Source organism: Lagopus muta, chromosome 3 (assembly GCF_023343835.1).
Source record: "Lagopus muta isolate bLagMut1 chromosome 3, bLagMut1 primary, whole genome shotgun sequence".
In the NCBI taxonomy this organism is placed as follows: Eukaryota; Metazoa; Chordata; class Aves; order Galliformes; family Phasianidae; genus Lagopus; species Lagopus muta.
In genome coordinates this window covers 18,465,912-18,479,769 of record NC_064435.1, presented here as the reverse complement: position 1 = coordinate 18,479,769, position 13,858 = coordinate 18,465,912, and positions in this window count along the sequence as shown.

Genomic DNA, 13,858 nt, shown 5'->3' with positions numbered 1-13,858 from the left:
CAATGACAGTTTATAAAATGAAATAGTATTGTTATAATAGTACAGAATAACAGTTTATGGTGGAAAGATTAAAGGCAATATCTTTTTTCCTCATTTTTGACAGTAACACCTAATTCCATTAGAAGCAACTCTATGTGGCTATTTTTATCTTTGTCAATAACTGCAAAATCATTTTTCTTCCTTGACAACCAAGCCTAAAATGCAGTTAAGGGAATTTTAAGTATTCACATTCAGTTTTTTTTGTTTTGTTTTTGTTTTTTTTCCTAGGAGAAATTTAATCTTCGAATTAATTTCTTGCAGATACCTGAAGATAACTGAAAATCTTCTTTTCAATCACTTTAAATTACATCTTTAGGTATTGAAAACTAGCTAATCGTTGAATGTCAATAGATAACTGTTCTTAAGTATCCATTATTTTGCGTGTTTTGAGGAAAAATGAAAGCACAATGTGAGACAAAACAGTAGATAAATGGCTTAAAAACAAAAACACAAGAAAGCAAAACACATTAAAACAAGTACACTGAAATTGAAGGGGCTTCAGCTTTTTATATGGTCTCGGTACAATTTTCAATTGATAACTGTATGAAATAACAATAAAATCATACAAAAAACTGACCTATCAGTATTAAAAATAATGCATAATATGCTGTCATACTTCAAAGTAAAAAAGCTATACAGGAAAAAAGAATATTCTTTCCTACCTTCATTACTGGCATCTTAGATGTTTTGCAGGGTATAAGATGAACAATCACTTAAATTCTCCTTTAGAAACATTTCTTATTTACTCTTCTTGTGTTTTAACTGATAAAATAACAGGTAGAAATGTACCTGAATTCTGTTTGCTATGGTATCTTTCTCAATCATATTTTGAATTTTGGTTGTTTTAAATCTTACACATTTGAAGATTGGCTAACATGCACAGTTGGAAATGGACAAAATTAAAAATAAAATAACTCTCTGAAACTAATGCAAAAAGTAACAGGGATTATGGGCAAGAAGAAAAGATGTCTGAAAAAATTTAGTACATTATATAAACAAAAGAAATTGTCATAGAAACAAATCTGAACATACTTTTTGTGAAATCCTTTCAAGAAGGATTTTTAAGGAATTGCCAACCAAAATGATTTTGGATTTTTCCAAAACAAATACTTTGCATAGAATATACACTTTACTCACATAAACTACAAATAAAAGAAAATTAGTATAAAATAAAGCTTTTTTAATTAAACATTAAAAGTTGTTCACTTAGGATTTTTGGCCCTAATCCTGTACTTATTAAGACCAGTGGCAAATATCCCATTTCTTTTAATATAAAAAGTCTGAAGTGTTTATGACATTCAGGTAAACCTGGAAATGAAAGTAATCATCCTCAAATATCCCTGACATTTAATAAGGAACACAAGTTCACTGAATTTTTATTATGATCTTCAGAAATGTTCTCAGTTCTCAGTGGGGAAAAACAAAAAACAAAAAACAATTGAGCATGCCTCATGTGCTGAGAGCCCAGTATGTTTCTGTCAGAGAGAAGATGGAAGATCTTGGAGAAAATTTTTGTTCTGTTAAGTTTGTACTGACTCTCCAGTAACAATTACACAGTTTTAATTATATAATGGGTGATGAGGTCTCCATGATGTCTAATAGTAGGAAATTTCTTGATTTTTAAGTACTCTTTCAAAGTATTTTAAGATGTGATTAGAGGATTGGGAAGCTGGGAAACTTAAAGCCAGAATGTTGGGGGCCAGAAGAGCTGACTCTTTATTGTCTGAGTTCCTGATGTAGGAAACCCCTTTTGGTTGTGCCTTGGAGAAGCACTGGGTGTGTAAGTGTGGCTGAACTTGTGCCCTCTCTGCTAACCTGACACAGATGAGCTGTAGCCAGGAAGCCTTCTTGCAGTGTCTGGTTGCTCTGTTTCCAATTTCTCAGCTGGAAAGTATGGATTGGGTTAGCAGCACATTAATGCGACCTCTGAGTTTGCAGAGCATGACTGGGTCACATCAGGCTAGGGACGACTAGACACAAACTGAGCTGCACTTACCTGCTCAGGACGTGGCCTTTGCCTCTGACAGCATCCAATGGTAGCTGGAACAAATTGAATAATCTTTAACTTTATAAATAAAGCAAACAAATACACTGAGGGAGAAAGGAAACAGACCAGTGGTATTTGATTTTGCCCTGGACTGTGTTATGACCGTGGATGACCACAGCAAAAAATTATGTTGAGTCATGTAAGTAAAATTTAATAGAAAAATATATTTCTGAAATCATTTCTTATGAAGAGTGAGCATGTCTATTCACATCTATATTAAGATGAATTTACATTTAAACCATTTCTCTTGGAAGGGGAAACATTTTTCCCCACTCTGTTTTAAAGTGTTCATGAGTTACTGATTTGATGTAGATGAGAGAAAATCCCTTATAGTTTTGGAATAAATTGGGGATATTCTTGAAATCTACATCTACAGTACAATAAAGTTTGTGAAACTATTTCAGTTTGCACTTCTCCATGGAAATGACAGTGCGTAAATCTACAATTGTAGCCAGGGGAAAGAATGTTATAAACGAGCTCTGACAGTGTGATCTTAAAATTGAAATGCCCAGACATGAGTCTGTACATGTTGTTTAATCCTTCATTTTACAGCATTATTTTTAACTGGTAATAAAAAAGTTGTCTAATATCCTTCTTGACTGATCAAATCCTTGTGGTAAAGTAGATAAATATGAAGTTATGCACAAGAACTTCTCAGAATCATCATAAATCAAATGAACTGGTGGGGAAGTAGGTAACATGAACTTTTTTACTACCATACTTAATTCTGATTACATTTAATTCAGAAGCTCTACATGCTAGAACAGACTTAATAGAAGATGCTGGCCTCTGTGATAATTTGCAAAGAGTAATTTTATTTCCATTGTGCGTAGACAACCTAACAGAACACACTGGAAAATAAATGGATAGAGTGACTTTTAGAAGTGAAGCTGTATAATTACATGTAAATAATTTATTTTAATCTCTTAGCTGAGATAAATGCATTTGGAAAAATCAAATGAACTGTTTGCTGGATGACGTAACATAATCAACTTATACAGTATACCTATTGCTAGTACAGTAAATAGTACCGTTGCTAACACTAACAATTTTAAACTAATGTTTGATTTGAAATTAAACCAGTCTTCTTTCTTCTTTTTAAGCACACTTTTTCTTTTATTATTTCTCATTTATTATTAGTGGAAACTGAAATATATATTTTTGCTGTTCTCTTTGTATTTTCTGGTTTATATTCACAGACATGGGATGTGCTTCTTATGTTTAAGAAGTTGTTAATGCAAGCTACCCCTATCAGAATCTGACAATGTCTCCTTGAAGCCCATTAATCTGCTTTGATAACAGCTTCTGCTACAGACACATAAAATGCAGTCTTGCCTGTGTGAGCAAAATAAGTAAGTTTTAATTGTCCTATGGAAATTACTTGGTGTCTCAGACAGAATTACTTCTCTACGTTATTTCAGTGTAATGATTTCAGTGTGTCAAAGAGACTTCCAGTAAAATCTAAGGAAAAGAGGTCACTGAAGTCAATAAGCCCTGAATTAGAGCCTTGGATTTGGTTCATCTCTTATCCCATGGGTAAAATAACAGTACTTTAAAAATAAATAAGTGGAAGTCATCTTTTAAATTAGAACAAAGGGTCAAGACAAATCTTTAGTTCTCTGATAATGAATGTATAAAAATTGCTCGAAGATCTTCTGTAGGAATAAAGATTAGAAAAAGTTTTCCTATAAATTCTGCTTTGCTCATCATAAGACATAACCAAATGTTTGCAGTCATCATGATCTTCACCATATCAGTCTTTTCATCTTAATGAGTCTAAAATTTCTTGATTCTTCTTGCAAAATCTTTGACAGATTTTGTATCTATGATAGTAAAAATGCTGATACCTAGAACTCCTTTTCTTCCTCTGCATCTTTCCAATTATATTACTTTGTGATCAAGATAATTTGAAAGGCCTTACATTTAAAAATCTGGAGGAAAACAGTGGGCCACAGTAAATTCAGGAAGGGTGTAGATCTGAGATCTGTTCCTACTTGGAGAATGCTTTGTGGCTCGTAAGAGCAAGCTGTGAGCCTGTGAGTTAGTTACATACATTCACAATACCCACAGGGTCAACCTGTGGAAGATGGCAGCTTAGTTGGCAACATTCATTTAGCAGTGAGCTTGCCAGCACAGAATTATCTTGATCCTATTATCATATTCCATCTCTTCTCATGAATTTCCCACTTGGAACTCTTGTCTTGTTCTGCACAGCTCAAGACCCGCTAGAAAAACCTGCCATTCTTCTGGTAACCTCAAATAAAAATGTTTAATTCATATGATGTCTTAAAACAATAGAAGACTTTCAAAAATAGTATTTAAATATAATAATTTTTATTTAAATATATATATGTTTATGTTTAAATTTAATATTTAAATACATCTACACTGATCTTGCAAGGCAAGACTGAGAATCACTTACTACAAATGTGTATTCTTAGTATACTAGCAGTCATAATGATAGACTTCTGTAGCCAGAAACATACACACAAAAAATTACTTCCTTTTCATATGAAACATTTCTGTAATTAATATCAGAAATGGAGAAGTTACCTGTGTTCAGAGAATGCTTAGAACTATAGTTCTGGAATCTTTCACTGAGGGAGTATCCCTATGAAGAGTTAATTCTTTCAGCTATGCATCTCAGAACAATCAGTCTTCATTAACTTACAGAGGTATGAAAGGATAAGGGTGTGAGAAGGAGAACACTGATAGGAGATGTCAATAATTGGCTGTGGAACTGGCATCAGCAAGTGAATTTTGATTTCTGTCTCCATGAGACCTTATTTGGGAATCACTATTTGCCTGGGAGAGACAGGATGCACCCCAGCCCCTAAGTGATGTGAATGCATTTTTTCCAATAGGCTTTGTCTTACCTCAGAAGAGGTCTAGGAAGAAAGAGAGGGAGAGGATAACCAGCAGTTCTGTGTATGGATGACACACAAGGCTGATGAACAAAGAGCATGGTAGTGATGTGGTAGGTAGGAATCGTCAAATAAAAAAAAAATAAAAAATGAGGCTTAATCAGGATCACCAAACACGCCAAGAGCATTAAGGGCAACAAGAAGGGCTTTTACAAGTATATCAGAAACAAAAGGCAGAATAGGAAAAATGTGGATCCTCTAATGAATTAAACAGGTAACTTGGACAACTGGGACAGTGAAAAGGACATGGTAGTCAATATCTTCTTTGCATCAGTCTTTACCAGCAAGACCACTATCAAGAAATCCCAGGCCATAGAGAGCAGATTGAAAAATTCAAGAAAGGAAGAGGTACTGTTGGTGACAAGATCAAGGCAGAGATTTGAGGAAAGTGGATATTCACAAGTCAATATATCTTGACTGGGATGCACCATGAGTGCTGAGGTATCTGGCAGATGTGATTGTGAGGCCACTTTCTGTAATCTTTTCTAGATCATGAAAACTGTGAGAAGTGCCTGAAGACTGGAGGAAAGAAAATGTCATTCATACCTTCAAGAAGAGAAAGGAGGAGGATCCAAGAAACTACAGCACAGTCAGCCTCCCCTTGATCTCTGGCAAGGTGATGCAGTCCTGGAAACCAACCATTTCCAGGTACATGAAGGAGAATAAAATCAAGAGAAATAGCCAGCATAGATTCATCAAGGGGAAATCATGCTTGATCAACCTCAGGGTGTTCTATAACGAAATTACCAGCCTAAAAGATGAAGACTGGATATTTTCTTCTTGGACTCATTAAGAAGCTTTACACTGTTCCCATAAAATTCTTATAGAGAAGCTGCTGGATTATGGGCTAGATGCGCAGATAGCAAGGTGGGTTAGAAACTGACTTGTTTTCTGGACCCAGAGTAGTAGTCAGTAGTTAACAAAATATCCAAAAGCACTTCTGTGCTGTGCAGGTGATGGAGCACTGGCACGGTTGCCCAAAGGTTGTGGCGTCTCCTCCTTGGAGATGTTCAGAAACCATCTGGACCTCAGTATCCCTGCTGGAGCAGGGGTTGGGCCAAATGGACCCAGAGGACCCTGCCAACCTCAGCCATTCTGTGACTATGTGAAAATCAAAAACTGAGGGGAAAAAAAAGCATTAAATGTGTCTGCCTTTTTCCCATCTTCACTTGTTTAATGACCATGTTCTCCTTAGACCTCTTCTTACTTATAAAAGCATTACTTTGAAAAAGACTTACTTATAACATATATATATATATATATATATATACTAATTACTTATATAAGACGTACATATAAAAGCATTTTTTGTTGTCTGACACCACCAACTCTGGTTGACCCTCTCATGGATATGAACGGAGGAAATATGCAGTCTTGAGGCACACTGTGGATTTGAGGTGGGGAAAGAATACTTATCTATTTTTGCTTCCATTACTGTGTTTTTCAGATCCCTGCAAATATTTCATAAAACATGATACATGAAATTTAAAACTGAAATATGACATTCTGCAGATGTGAATGGTACTTTAAAGATTGCTTTCCAGCAATTTAAGATTGAGTTTTCTGGTCAGAGGTTGATAGAAGTTCCATTTGTAGTATAGAAAATTTTATTCTATATAACATATCAACATTTTTCCATCATTTACAATGTAATTTTAGGGTAATGAGAAGTCAGAAAACATGCATCATAAGAAAATTAGTTACTTTGACAGGATATGTATTTTTTCCCCTGCTGGTTCATTGCAATGATTTATCTTCCTTGGTGATTAAAAAACGTAACTTACTATTTTTATTGTACTGAAGATGATTCCATTCTAACAGACAGTGTCAAGAGCAAATAGCTTTGGCTGATACGTAAAATATATCACTTGCAAAGAATTTTAAGCAGAGGTGTTGATAAATATGTCAGTATTTGGCCTTCTTTCCAACACCTGTCTAGAGATTAAACAGGATGTAGTTTGTGCTTTGTCATTTACACTATGGATGAATTTGGCTTTCAAGCATAACTCAATAACCTTAAAATACACAGTAGATAAACACTAAATACCAGGCTATCAACAATTATATTCTTCAGTGGGCTAAAAGATGACAGGATGCCAATATGATAATGTAGCCATCACTAGGACTGGTTATTTCATTTTCCAGAGTAAGAACTGGTGATAATTAAAAGCCATGATTTCCTTTTGTCATGTCTAGTCAATTTTTTAGGTCTCAGTTGAGTAATAGTGCTTCTCACACCTCATTTCCTAGGTAGCTGTTAGAACTATGCCACTTTCAATTGCCAGATGTTCCTGTCATCGGCTTGACCCTGCAAAAAAATTTAAACCAAAAGCTGTCTCTTGTGATTCCTTTATTTTCCTATGAGCAGAAAGAAGAAAGAGTGATGAGTGTTTTATATGTTCAGACGGTCAATTTATGACTACTACTTTCATTTGAAATTTGCAGCCTGTTCTGGTGTTCTTAGGTATTAACATTACCCAAAATTCTGCATGGATCTCTCTGAATTCCACTTCAGCTCAGAATCTGTAGAAAGGCTCATGTTATGTGAGTACAGAACCCCAACCCAAGGTTGCTCATCACCAGAGCTCTCAATGATGTCAGCACAGGGCAGTAAGCATGGTGATGCAGTGCCTGAGCCAGCAGCCCAAAACCCTGCACCTATTGCTAGTTATTCTCAACCTCCAACCTTTTCATTCAAAACTTATACTGGTGAAATTTTGTAAACTGATATTGAAGTCTAGCCCAAACTTTTGTTTAGTAGATCTTTAATAAAGTGAAGCAAAAAAACAAACAGCTGTAACTTGAATATTCATTTATGTTATCCACAGGCTCTCTGTCTCATTCTCCTTTCTATCTCTGTTCATTTCATGTTGTTTTATGTATTGGAAGCTGCTATAAATACATAAGGGACTATTTTCATGATTATGTCTAAGAATATCTACATCCTTTAAAACCATCAGAAAGTTTCTCCTTAACTGATATGTGTGTTTTGTCAGATATCTTTTGCAATATTTTCATTGTTTTAAACAAGGAAATTTATAATCATTATTCCAGTTCAATAACATCTTCCAGGGATACATGCAGCAAATTCTCCCCTCTCCCTCTCCCTCTCCCTCTCCCTCTCCCTCTCCCTCTCCCTCTCCCTCTCCCTCTCCCTCTCCCTCTCCCTCTCCCTCTTCCTACTCTCTCCCTTCCTTCCTTCCTTCCTTCCTTCCTTCCTTCCTTCCTTCCTTCCTTCCTTCCTTCCTTCCTTCCTTCCTTCCTTCCTTCCTTCCTTCCTTCCTTCCTTCCTTCCTTCCTTCCTTCCTTCCTTCCTTCCTTCCTTCCTTCCTTCCTTCCTTCCTTCCTTCCTTCCTTCCTTCCTTCCTTCCTTCCTTCCTTCCTTCCTTCCTTCCTTCCCTTTTTTTACTTTCTGAAGGAATCTTTTTATGATTCTGTTAACGAACTTTTTGCCTACTTCTTGTTTAACACTAAATAAATTATCTTGTTTAACACTGAATTAATGCCTTCCCTGAAGGCATTCAAGGCAGGGCTGGATGGGGCTTTGAGCAACCTCGTCCAGTGAGAAGTGACCCTACCTATAGCATGCGCATTAGAACTAGCTGATCTTAAAGGTTTCTCCCAACTGGAACCATCTTATGTGACTGTGATCCTATATTTGATTCATTAGACTCTGGCAGTTCACTTCCATTCCATCCTTACTCTGGTCTGTACCTCTCAGACTGGATCTTAGTAATGTTCAGTGTCTTCAGACGATATCCAAAAGTTCACATATGACAGTGTTGACATACAGAGAGTTGACATCTCATGAAGCACAGTAATAAGAAAACAGTATTCTGTTATGTGTAGGATTTTTCTCAGAAACACCAAGGTTGAAAAAGACCTACAAGATCATCCAGTCCAACCATCCACCTATCACCAATAGTTCTCACTAAACCATATCCCTCAACACAATATCCAAACGTTCCTTGAACACCTCCAGGGTTGGCAAATTTACCACCTCCCTGGGCAGCCCACTCCAGTGCCTGAATGCTCTTTTCTTTCCTCACTGTAGTACTTATTTACTGTCTGATTGTTGCTTATCACTTAGCATATTATAATCAATCAATAGTATGTAGCATTTCTGAAGATTCAGAAATAAATAAATAAAAAAGATCAAGATTGCAAAATTGAACCCTTTGCTTGTCACAGAGATAAGACCTCCATGAGAACCTGAAAAGTAGGCAGTCAGTGTTACTGGCGTCTATGGTCATTGTACCCATATAAAGAAACTTTTTTCCAGCATGTGAATCTCCAGTGCAAACTGGCTTCAGATCTGCTGAAATCCTACTGTCAAGTAACATATAGTTTCCTTCCAACTCAAACTAACCTCTGATACTTTGATTCTCTGATTCAACAATGCTTTTCTTTTTGTAGTATCTACTGCCAGATCCACAAGTTATTTATTTCTCCTGCAGATGTGCTGTTCTGGCTAGTTTCTGCACTGAGATATATTTTTTGGCTGTCTGCATATGCATGATTGTCAATCTGGCCTTTTCTTAGAAAATGTGTTCTACGGTTGAAGACAGAACTGGTATAGACATAGCTGACAATTACATTATTGATTTCATTGTAATTTTATGTGCAACATTATCTGCCTTAGGAATTTTAAGCAAAAGATTCAAAACATGTGATTGCAATTTTCAACAATAAAGTCTTTTGAACATCTCCAGCTGAGGTTATGGTCATTTGTTTGAATGGTTTTCTACAGATAAAACTTAACGAAAGAGCTGATCACGTGATTGAATGTACATTAATTATAAATTTACATTTCTTCCCTTGTAGTTATTTAATCCTGCTCTCTCGATCTCACTTTATTTAGCATTTTATTACAATTATTGATGTTTTCTGTACTTAAAAACTTAGCAAAAAAATTCTTAGAAAGAGAATAATTTTCTGTCAACAAGTGTAATAATTTATCGCTATGTCTATGTAAAAAAAAACACACAGGAGAGCGCGGGAAATATATTACCATTTACAAAGAAATATGTTAGTTCTATGAACAATTGTTCTTGTCACCATCTATATTCAGAAAGCCATGAACTGCCTCCTTCCTTCTCCAGTATTTCCCTTTTCAAAGACCCTGTTGGCCTCTTGTCTGCAAACCTTTGATTGAAGAGCAAAATCTCAGTCAAGGAGGCTCTTGAGCTCCCATTGAAAGCTTTACAACATTAAAGATTGAAGCTCTGAAACAGCTTTCCTTAGTGAGTACATTTGAACACTTTACATTTTCCTTGCCTTATGTGACTAGGAATTACCAGGAATTACCATATCAGAAATGCCCAGAGAAATAAAGACGTCAGAAATATCAATTAAAATAAATGCTTTTCTACCTTGAGTATTCACATGCTGATGAGTCTGATGCATTTGATAGCAATACTGATGAGGTAACAGGATTTTTTATATTTGTGTGTTCCCTGAGATCAACATTTGTGTATTGGAGCATGAATGATGGACTCAGTTTACTAGGAGAACTCACCCACCCTGTGGTATGCTCCTAAAAGCAGGAGCATATTTGCTCCCCTTCATCCTGCATGTCCTGTACGCACTCTGCCATTATATGTGAGCAGGAATGGAGCGTTTTTCCTTATGTTATATGGAAGTGGCAAGCCATGTGATAAAGGAAGTTTATGTTGTTCATATGACTCTAATGTCAGTACACTTCTACTCCATTTCCCTCCCACTTGTGTGCTTAGTGTATCTTTTCCACGCTCCTAGTGGAATCCTTTTACTGGTCGTTTAGAACTGCAAGGAATGACTTAAGACACCATTTCTGTTTATTGGAATGTCATGATATGACTCAGACTCACATTTTGTGTTAGTACTTCATGGCATAACTTCCATCAAGTAATGATATCAAGTTCCTGTCTGTAGCACTACAGTTCACCGGATAACATATTTAAACAGGAGTGGTATTTGTGGTTGTCAACCCAGTCACTAAAGTAGAACAGATTTTTCCTAACATCCTGTCTCACACTGAGGCAATTTTGAAGATTAGTTAACAAAACCTGAATGAAAAAAAGATAGAAATTACTTTGGCCAAACATGGGATTAGTTAACATGTTTTAAAGGAGTAGACTGCATAATATATTACAAACAAATAAATAAATAACCTTGCCTTAAGTTTGTCATAGGAACTATCATTCTCTGTCAGCGACCGCTGTTTTCAGAATTGTACAAGTGTTGATCCTGAAATACAGTGTGAGAAGTAGAAGTGTCAACAGCTTCTTATGTTTGGCCCTAGATATCACATGGACATGTTCTGATTATTTCTTCACTCCTTCACATACTGATGTTCAGCAAGACATGAACAGAAGTCAGATCCCAAGTGGAAAAGGTTCATGACAACTTCAGAAATACCCCTGTAGTAATGCTTGAGCTGGCCTTCCTTCTTACCAAAGCCCGTTGCAGTTCTGTTTGTCATGGTTTAGCTGTTAGCAGACACTAACCAGAGAAACTACAAATCTGAAATGAAATATAGTGGGCAAGTGGTTTTTGCAGATTGATTATGCTTTAACTCAGATTTGTAACCTTATCAGTAGACTAGAAACAGGTTTTTTATTAGAATTTTCATTGTTCTCCTTACTGTTGCAATTATCTAGAATCATCCTCATATTCAAAGGCTAAGTCAGAATTAAGACTGTAATGTTGAAAGTAGTACACAGGCACAGAATAATCTCTGAGTATTCACGCAATCCTAATTTGTATTCCTGAAGACTGAACTTATAACCTAGAGCCTTTATTCTCTAATAGTAAATATGAAATCCTAAGTAAATGTAGAATGCTAAGTTTTCTAGTATCAGACATCTGAATTTCAAGATCTCAAAATTATAAAATTCTATATCATAGCTCCTTTAAAATGCTGGTTGTGTGAGGTATTTGTATGCTTCCAGTGACTATCACATCCAATTAAAAGGGAGAGGTAGAGATTGCAAAGTTTTAGAAAAGGCAGCACTTCCATGAAGGCATTGTGGCTGAAGGTGGGAGCTGATGGGGAATGTTGTGGCCCAGCATTTTGTCATAACAGCCTGAAGAAGACACAGCAGATTTCCTATGTGCACAAACTCAAATTAGACATTTTATCTAGCACATCTTCATGATTTTGAAGTTTTCAGAACAGATCCCCATGCACGTAGAGACATAGTTACTGCTACTGCTCCAGTGAGTGACATAGGGGTAGCTGTTTAGCACTTTCCTTTTCTCTCAAAAATAATGTATTTCATTGTTCACAGTTAAGTCTCCATTTATCATTAAACATATAAATGTCTTCTTGATATTTAATTTTATTTTTAGTGGAACAAAATTTACAGCTATGAATTTATTTTTCTTGATCATTTTCATCCTTCTTAATCAGCATAGCTTCATAGTGAATTTCAGTCTTTGTTATCATATAATTTTTAATATGTTTGTTTTTTCAAATTTATTTTTATCTCGTTAACTTATTTTTTGCTTCTCAAAAGTGTTATAGGCAGTACACCAATATTGATAGCACATTTGTATTGGCTTAGAAGTTCCTAGTAATTTAAAATCCCACTGGTAAATCTCTGGGAGGAAACTGTCTTCATCTTTCATGTCCAGCAAATGTAATCCATACCACATTTCTTCAGGTTTATCATCTCACAGATGTATGGCATTTGAGAGAATCTTCTTTGAAGACTCAGAAATTTCCTAAATTTCGATACATGATGTAATCCCAGTTCTGATTCACACATTTCCTTTTACATTTTATCTCCAATAGCTAGGAGAGCTTACCTGAAACCATCATCCAATGCTTAGTTTGGAGTCAATCCATAAATAAACTAAGAGTAGCTAAAAAGTTGGCCCAGACTCAGCCTGGGATTTTCAAAAGTGCAAGTGAGCAACATGTACTCTTTAGAGAAAATGTTTGAAGCTGTGAATCTTTTATCTTATTTTCCCAGAATACAGTAGTTACTTAAGTGTTACATCCAGTACACCTAAATGACTCCAGAGGTTTGTGCATACAAACAAAATGGCTGAAACCTACTGTTACTCCTGAACAATTAATTTTAAAATATTTTAGGTAATTAGTCTTCAGAAATCTATGAGAAGAGATGGCTGTTACTTCTGAAAAGAAGCCTTTTAAATTCAGATAGGAATTGACAAGCTTTTAGAGTCATTAATTCTTAATCTTGCAGAAAAAAATTAATAAAAATATGAGATTGAATACTGCTTTCACGTCCTTTCCTTTCATTGCATTTCCCAGTTTAAATGGAATTAAAATAGAAGCTTCCAAATTTCTAAAATTTAGCTTGAAACTCAACAGCTTCAGTCATCATGACTTTCTCACAACTAATTTGTCTTTTCATATCAGTTCTACTGCATGCCTTTGAGTTATATTCACTTCTCTTAACAATGACTTGGGCAAAAGGAACTTCTGTTAGTAATACCCCGAGTATTTAAGTAATTAAAACAACATTCTACATTCCAAAATTGTGGTTATATAATCTCCAGTATTCATAGTAATTACTCATTTTAAAACCTGCTCGTAGGCAGCATGTATGGGGTAACTAATATCTTCAGGTTCTTCCGTGGAATCTTTTTACTAAGATGTCTGTTTCTAGGCTCAGTTAAGCAATGTTACAAAATGAAGTACTATAGTTTTCGTTTCCTTATGTGTCAGAAATGAAGAAGTGGATCCACTTGTAAGAACACCTCAGGGATAGAATCATCAAATAATTAAAGTTGGAAAAGACCAGTAAGATTGTCTAGTTCAACAATCAATCCATCAATGTAGTATTATTTCCTTCATTAATCAGATATTTGGTATTTCTAAATGAATATGGAGAAA